Here is a 9,033-nt window from a genome sequence, read left to right as displayed (position 1 = left end):
GGGGGAAACAACCCCTAAAAGTCATAGAATCTTAACGAAAATCAGACCATCAGATTCAGCGTATTAGAGAACCCTTTTCTAGAAGTTTCAAGCTCCTATCTCCAAGAATGTGGACTTTTGTATTTTTTGCCAGAAGGCAGATCACGGATGCGTGTTTATTTGTTTGTTTGTTTATTTGTTTGTTTTTCCCCAGCGTTGATCGTATCAACTCAGTGGCCCTAGAATCTTGCTAAAGGGCTTATTATAATGGAAATGAAAAGTTCTAGTGCCCTTTTTAAGTGACCAAAGAAACTGGAGGGCATCTAGGCCCCCTCCTACGCTAATTATTTTCCCAAAGTCACCAGATCAGAATTCCGAGATAGCCATTTGATTCAGCGTAGTCAAAAAACCTTATAACTATGTCTTTGGGGACGACTTTTTCCACCGCAGTCCCCGTGGGAGGGGCCACAAGTTACAAACTTGGACCAGTGCTTAAATATTAGTAATGGTTATTTGGAAGTGTACAAAAGTTTTCAGGGGGATTTTTAGGTAGTGGGTGGGGGGGGGGTTGAGAAGAGGGGTATATGTTGGGGGAACTTTCCTTGGAGGAATTTTTCATGGGGGAAGAAAATTTTCATGAAGGGAGCGCAGGATTTTCTAGCATTATTAAAAAAAAAATGAAAAAAATAAATAGGAAATTTTTTTTTCAACTGGAAGTAAGGAGAAGCATTAAAACTGAAAACGAAAAGAAATTATTACGCATATAATGGGCTCACCTCCTCCTAATTCCTCGTTCTTTACGCTAAAGCATTTTTAGTAATTTCAACTATTTATTCTACGGCTTTTGCGATTCAGGGGTCATTCGTAAGAAATTGGGACAAAATCTAAGCTTTAGTGTAAAGAGCGACGTACTGACGAGGGGGTGAACCCCTTCATATACGTAATAAAAATGCGAGAACACAGAATTTCGTTGCGTAAGCTAATTTGTAAGTTACGTATATCTTTTACTAATAAAAACATTCGTAAAAAAATTTAAAGTTCTAGTTGCCTTTTTAAGTGACCAAAAAATCGGATGGCAACTAGGCCTCCTCTCCCGCTCCTTTTTTTCTCAAAATCATTCGATCAAAACTATGAGAAAGCCAATTAGCAAAAAAAAAATTAAATATGCACATTTCGTTTTAATTATTCATCTGCGGAAAGCCAAAATCAAAAAATGCATTGATTCAAAAACGTTCAGAAATTAAATTATAAAAAGCAAGTTTTTTTTAACGGAAAGTAAGGAGCGACATTAAAGCTTAAAACGAACCGAAAGTACTTCGTATATAAAAGGGGATGCTTCCTCATCAACGCCCCGCTCTTTACACTAAAGTGTTTTTACTGTTTTAAAAAGTAGAGTTAAGAGAAAGAGTCAAACTTTAGCGTAAAGAGCGGGGCTTTGATGAGGAAGTATTCCCATTCATATACGAAGTAATTTCTGTTCGTTTTAAGTTTTAATGTCGCTCCTTACTTTCCGTTAAAAAAGCTTGTTTTTTTTTATTTAATAGTATTGATAGCTCACTTTTCTACAGTGGTTCGCTAACAACAACCAAATTATTATGTTATAGTTAATTCACATTATTGACTAAATAACTATAAGTAGAAAAGTTCTACGAAGTTTCAATATTTTCTTTTTATAACAACAATTAGGTCGTCCAATTTTCATGATTCTGGAGCCAAATGCCCGCACCAACCTCTTATGGCAATCTTGCTACTCACCCTTCTAGCATCTAGTTATTTCCGCTTTGTTTTCATTCATATCGAAAATGGCAATTTCTTGTCAAACTACGCCTGACAATTATTTTCGTATTTATGGACCAGTTATATTGAATTCACAAGGCACCCATTCAAGAAAAGAAGTGTAAAGTTTTTTTCTGGATTTTGGGTGCAAAATTGTTAACCAAGAAAAAAATTGGCCTTAATGCCATTTTCCAGCCTTACGATGCGGTGGGAGTTTTTAAATCATTTGGTTATTGTTACTTTTGTCAAACGAACTTTGAAGCTTATTCAAAAAAGCAAATACATAAAATTGAATATCCTAATGCACTACCTACACCCAAACCTGTTCCTCGTGTTAATAGCTTATCTGTATCGCTTCCACCATTGAACTGGAAATACATTGAAATTCAAGAGGTGAGTGACACCGAGCGCGCCACCCAAAATAATGCTGCTGAAAATGATAATTATCCTAACTTTAAACCTGGGACTTGACCGAACTCCATCAAACAGCTCGTGGTAACGAACTGTAGTAAGGAGCAACCCGGAGCAACCCGGCTCAATAGTAACCAAAACTCTAAAAATGGAATTTTGATATCAAAAGCTGCATCAAAAGAATCGCATTTTAATGCTTATTTTAAATATATAAGTGTAATCAAGTTTAGTTTTACCCATCAAAAGTTACTAACCTGTGAAAATTTGCCTTATTTTAGAAAATAGGGGGAAACAGCCCCTAAAAGTCATAGAATCTTAACGAAAATCACACCATCAGATTCATCGTATCAGAGAACCCTATTCTAGAAATTTCAAGCTCCTATCTACAAAAATGTGGAATTTTGTATTTTTTGCCAGAAGGCTTGCGTGTTTATTTGTTTGTTGTTTTTTTTCCCAGGGGTGATAGTATCGACCCAGTGGTCCTAAAATCTTATCAAGTTTAGTCTGTTCCATCAAAAGTTACGAGCCTGAGAAAATTTGCCTTATTTTAGAAAATAGGGGGAAACAAACCCTAAAATTCATAGAATATTAAACGAAAATCACACCATGAGATTCAGCGTATCAGAAAACACCATTGTAGAAGTTTCAAGCCGATCGTATCGTATCGACCCAGTGGTCCTAAAATCTTGCAAAAGGGCTCATTCTAACGGAAATGAAAAGTTCTAGTGCTCTTTTTAAGTGACTAAAAAATTGGAGGGCACCTAGGCCCCCTCCTACGCTAATTATTTTCCCAAAGTCACCAAGTCAAAATTCTGAGATAGCCATTTTATTCAACGTAGTCAAAAACCTTCTAAATATTTCTTTGGGGACGACTTACTCCCCCACAGTCCCCGTGGGAGGGGCCACAAGTTAAAACGTTGACCAGTGCTTACATATAGAGATGGTTATTTGGAAATGTACAGAAGTTTTCAGGGGGATTTTTAGGTTGTGGGGGGGGGGGGTTGATAAGAGGGGGATAAGTTGGGGGAACTTTTCTTGGAGGAATTTTTCATGGGGCATTATTTAAAAAAAATGAAAAAAAAATATGAAATTTTTTTTCAACTGAAAGTAAGGAGAAGCATTAAAACTTAAAACGAACAGAAATTATTACGCTTATGATGGGCTCACCTCCTCCTAATACTTCGCTCTTTACGCTAAAGTATTTTTAGTAATTTCAACTATTTATTCTACGGCTTTTGTGATTCAGGGGTCATTCTTAAGAAATTGGGACAACATTTAAGCTTTAGTGTAAAGAGCGAGGGGGTGAACCCCTTCATATACGTAATAAAAACATGAGAACAAAGAAGTTCGTTACGTAAGCTAATTTGTAAGTTACGTATATCTTTTAATAATAAATGCATTCATAAAAAATTAAAAGTTCTAGTTGCCTTTTTAAGTAACCAAAAAATCGGAGGCCAACTAGACCTCCTCTCCCGCTCCTTTTTTTCTCGAAATTATTCGATCAAAACTATGAGAAGGCCATTTTGCCAAAAAAATAAATATACAAATTTCGTTTTAATTATTCATCTGCGGAGAGCCAAAATCAAAACATGCATTGATTCAAAAGCGTTCAAAAATTAAATTTAAAAAAAAAAAGTTTTTTTAACAAAAAGTAAGGAGCGACATTAAAACTTAAAACGAACAGAAATTACTTCGTATATGAAAGGGGCTGCTTCCTCATCAACGCCCCGCTCTTTAGAGAAAGAGTCTAACTTTAGCGTAAAGAGTGGGGCGTTGATGAGGAAGCAGCCCCTTTCATATACGAAGTAATTTCTGCTCGTACCCCCTCCGTACCATTATTTTTCCTAATTACAACCAATCCAAATTTTTAGATAGCCATTTTCTTCAGCGTAGTTGAAAGTTCCAGAAATCATGTCCTTGAGGATGACACCCACCCCCCTCTATAGCCCTCAGGGAAAGGATTGTAATCTATGCCCTTGGGGTATATAAGCCTTTCATAGAATGGGTTGTCGTTTAAGCTTCGGAGGGGACTCATTAAACTGTTAATCAGAAGTTATAGTGCTGTTCTTAAGAGTCAAATTGATCAGAGGTCCCCGCCCCCTACACACACATACGTCGTATTTTCCTAAAATGCATTTGATAGAAATTTTAAGATGGCCATTTTTGTCGTAAAACTTCGAAAAGAGCTCATTCAATTGCAAATTGAAAGGACTAGTGCCGTCTTTAATAATCGAAAGGGATCGGAAGGAAACCAGCCCCCTCCTTTGCCTATAATTTCCCCAAACACTTTCATTCAAATTTTGAGATATATATAAATATATATATATATATATATATATATATATATATATATATATATATATATATATATATATATATATATATATAATATATATATATATATATATATATATATATATATATATATATATATATATATATATATATATATATATATATATATATATATATATATATATATATATATATATATATATATATATATATATATATATATATATATATATATATATATATAGGAAATCCAAAGTGTGATGGAAAATCTTGCTAAAAAAATAGACGAAAAGCTGGATGAAAAACTAGTGGCCACTGCTGCTGGTAGGCAGTCTCTATCCAGTGACACTTTGCATGCCATAAAAGCTCAGAGTTCAACTATCATTAGTGAAGTTTATTCAGCTTTGATTGTTGAGTTTGAACCGAAATTCTTAGCCCTCAGTAACGAGCTGAAATTTCTAAGAAATCAAATAATATTTCTTGAGAAGAGAGTTAAGAATGCAGAGTAGAAATTAGATATGTATGATCAGGACTTAAGGCTGGATACTCTTCTTTTCAACGGTATCAAACAGCCTCCAAGTAGTAACTTAAAGTCTGTAATCGGGGGTGTGATTCGCAATAAAATGGAAATATCTGAAGTGTCTGATGGTGATATTGTGGAAGTGAGAAGATTTAAAATAAACAGTTCTACAACTCGTCAAGATGCCATAGCTCCGGTCCTAGTCAAATTCAGGTCGAAAGAAATTGCCCAAAAAGTTTTTAAGCTTAAGTCGAAACTAGTGCGCACTGGTATATTTGTATCAGAAAATTTAATAAAGCAGAGACGGGACATTCTGAACCTAGCACGAGAAAAATACGGTAATAAACAAGTGTGGTCTGATCAAGGTCGAATTTATATATGCCTTGCGAGTGATGCTTTCCCCCGTCGCCTATGGTCGTTGCAAGATGCCGCTTAGATTTTTTTTTTTTTTTTTTTTTTTTCCAATAGGAATCAGTACAGTTTATATTGCTCTTATTTCTTGATAATTAGTTTTGCCGTTACACCAGAAGGATCAGTTGGATGAATTAGAAAATAATGCTTTAGATGTTAATGAAATTTTAGAGTGTAAAATTGCTCAAGATAGTGTTGTAAAATGCCCTGAGCCAGTAAGAAAAAGTCAGTATGTATCAATTGAATTTGCAATACGGAACGAAAATAAGAGTTTTCGTGTGTCTGAATGGAATTGCCATGTTACGTCATTGTCTGAGGATATTGAAAATTTTTTGTCTGCTATGAATAGTAGTATTGATGTAGTAGGTATTTGTGAAACGTTTTTATCGATGGACAGCTGTCTCTCGTCTTACATTTTTCCAGGTTACTAAATGATTTCGAAGGTTAGAAATCGGATGAGACAAGGAGGTTTGTCTTTTTTGTTGAAAAATGGAATAACATTTGAAGAAAGGGATGACTTATGCCTTTGGATTGAAGGGAAGGTACAATTTCCAATTTCCATATACAATTTCCACAGAAAAAATTTCTGAGAATAAAAAGATAGTAATTTGTTTGGTTTATAAGCCACCTAGCACTCCCTCGGTTGAGTTCCTTGATTTATTTGATGATTATTTATGTAAAATTCTGTCGGTAAAAAATGAATGCATAATCATGGGTGATTTTAATTTTGATTTGTTATGTTTGAATAGCTATAATTTTGAGTTTTTTAACTTGATGTTATCGCATGGTTATTTTCCAATGAATCGCCTTCCTTCTAGAATAACTGAACATTCTGCTACTCTTATTGATAATGTGTTTCTCCCTTCAAATTTAGTTCCTGATTCTTATTGTGATGTCATGATCCATCCGGGATCTGATCATCTTCCTGTTTCATGTACGATAAAGCAACGGAGCCCGACTTACGAAAAGTCTAGGCGTAAACTTATAAGAGATCTTCGGCCGTCAAATTTACATGAGTTCCGTGAACAAATAAGTGTAATATCGTGGGAGAAAGTGTATGAAGAACCGGATCCCTCGCGTGCCCTCGACAACTTTCTTGGGATAATTAATCCGATATTTGAGTCTGCTTGTCCCTTGAAACTTACTAGGAAAAAAGAACGAGATATCCCCCAAAAACCCTGGATTTATGATGAAGCTGTTGAAGCTATAAATGCTCGTAACGCTTGCTTCTTTAAAAGTTTAAATGACTCATCTGAAGAAAGTAAAAATGAATATATTCGTCAACAAAATTTAGTGAATAAGCTAAGACGTTCAAAAAAAAAAAAAATATTACATCGAAAAATTTAATGAACAAAAAGGTGATATACGGGGCACTTGGCAGACCATTAACGCCGTGATTAAAGGCACAGGTAAACATTATGGCCTCATAAATGCTATCACTGTCGAGGGTGTTACAGTCACTGATAAGCAGCAGATTGCTGACGAGTTTGGTAAATTCTTCTCTGGTATTGGAAGTAGAATCAGGGAAGACACTTCTCACGGAGACCCAGCGTAATGTGACACGCTCTTTGAAGATAATCGAGGTGAACATCATAAATTTCAATTTGAAAAAGCGTCAATTGAAGAATTAACAAAAATTGTGAAGAATTTAAAGTCAAATGCTGCTGGTATTGACGGTTTGAATCTGAAAGCATTCAAAGTAGTTTCAGTGTATCTACTACCATGTCTTCTCTACCTCGTTAACCTGTCAATTGAAGTCGGCCAATTCCCTGAAGCGCTTAAGCAAGCAAAGGTCCTACCACTGTTCAAATCGGGCAATAAGCAAGATATGACGAACTATCGACCTATAAGCTTGTTACCACTATTCTCAAAGATATACGAGAAAATAGTACATCGACAGCTGTATGAATATTTAGACAAGCTCGGAATATTAAGTGAGTCACAGTTCGGTTTCAGAACTAAACATTCAACTGTTCATGCGGCATACCATCTAATGGAGTGCGTTAATAGTGCCCTAGAAAGGAATCTTATCCCTCTTACTGTGTTCATAGATTTTAAAAAAGCGTTTGATACCGTTGATTTTAATCTTTTATTAAGTAGGCTAGCTTGTTTGGGAGTCCGTGAGAAGTGTTTGGATTGGTTTAGGTCTTACTTGCATGGTAAGTCCATCAAAGTTATGATAGATGATGTGGTAGGGAAACCCTACAATGTGAATTGTGGAGTGCCCCAAGGTTCAGCATTAGGACCTTTACTGTTTCTTATATACGTGGATACAATGCGTTTTTACATTCCTGGTGCCGTAGTTACATCATTCGCAGATGACACAGCGCTTACAGTGATTGGGGAATCTGTCGAAGATCTTATAGAGATAACTAATGTAGCTTTGGAGAATTTATCTCAGTTCACAAAGCATAGTTTTCTTGCAGTGAATACTGAGAAGACTAATTGTATGATATTTAGTCGAATTGGTAAAGTTGTAAATAATTGTCATAGTATTCTTTTACAAGGTGTTTCCATTAATCAGGTTTTTCAATGTAAATATATAGGATTTTATTTTGATGTAAATTTTAGTTGGATTCATAATTGCAAAGTTTTATCTTCAAAATTGGCTTGCGGAGTCGGTATTTTAAGAAGATTTCATAATTTTTTTCCTCTACATGTCCTGAAAGCAATTTATTATTCAATTGTCCATGTATGGTTGTTCATTGTATGCAAGCAATTTTTCTAGTCATGTAAAAAGGGTCCAGATTATGCAGAATAAGGCAATTAGAAGTTTGGGTGAGTATATTGCGTGTGGTAGTACTAGAGATTGTTTTAGAGATTTAGATATTTTGAATATTGATTTAATTAAATCTCAACAGATTTTAATTTTTGTATACCAGGTTTTAAATGGATTGTCTCCTCAATATTTAAAAAGTTTTTATCGATATAATTCAAATTATCACGATTATTCTACTAGGAGCTCTGATCAGCTGACTAGTGAAATCAGGCATACAACGCGATCTGGGTTTATGATTAAACATGTAGGTGTTGTTATTTGGAACTCAATTCCAGAGAGTGTTAGGTGTTCTGAAAACCTTATGTTATTTAAAGTAAGAATAAAAAATTATTTTTTGAATAAATTATAAATTAATTTTGGTAAAATTTTTATCCCTTTTTTTTTTCTTTTTTTTATGATGAGAGATGGCTGTTTAGAGATTGTATAGTGTTTCATCTGTTTTTTTTTTTTTTTTTCGTATTTCTTTGATTTTGAATGAATAGTTATCATTTATTTTTTGTATTTTTGCTGCTGAACAGGGACATTTTAGGTCCCTATATTGAGCAGCATATTATTGATTGTAAGTGCAGTTTTAGTAATTTTTATTTGATGAAATAAACGCATATCTACCTACCTAAAAAAAAGCCACGACAATCTTTGAAGAAGACGGGTTTGGAACTTTTTGGTGGCTGGTATAGGTACTATTGGTTTTGATACATATTTGAAATTAAAAACTGTTTGTTTTCATCTCTATTAATACGGAGAGTGACTTTTAAGCTAAAATGGTACTTGCGTATTAGAGCAACCACACTAAAGAAGTGAATTTATGTTAACCCTAATAAAATATATCAAAATATGATGAAAATATAATACTTTAGTAACA

Source organism: Artemia franciscana, chromosome 2 (genome assembly GCF_032884065.1).
Source record: "Artemia franciscana chromosome 2, ASM3288406v1, whole genome shotgun sequence".
In the NCBI taxonomy this organism is placed as follows: domain Eukaryota; kingdom Metazoa; phylum Arthropoda; class Branchiopoda; order Anostraca; family Artemiidae; genus Artemia; species Artemia franciscana.
Note: the sequence above shows the minus strand (reverse complement) of the source record.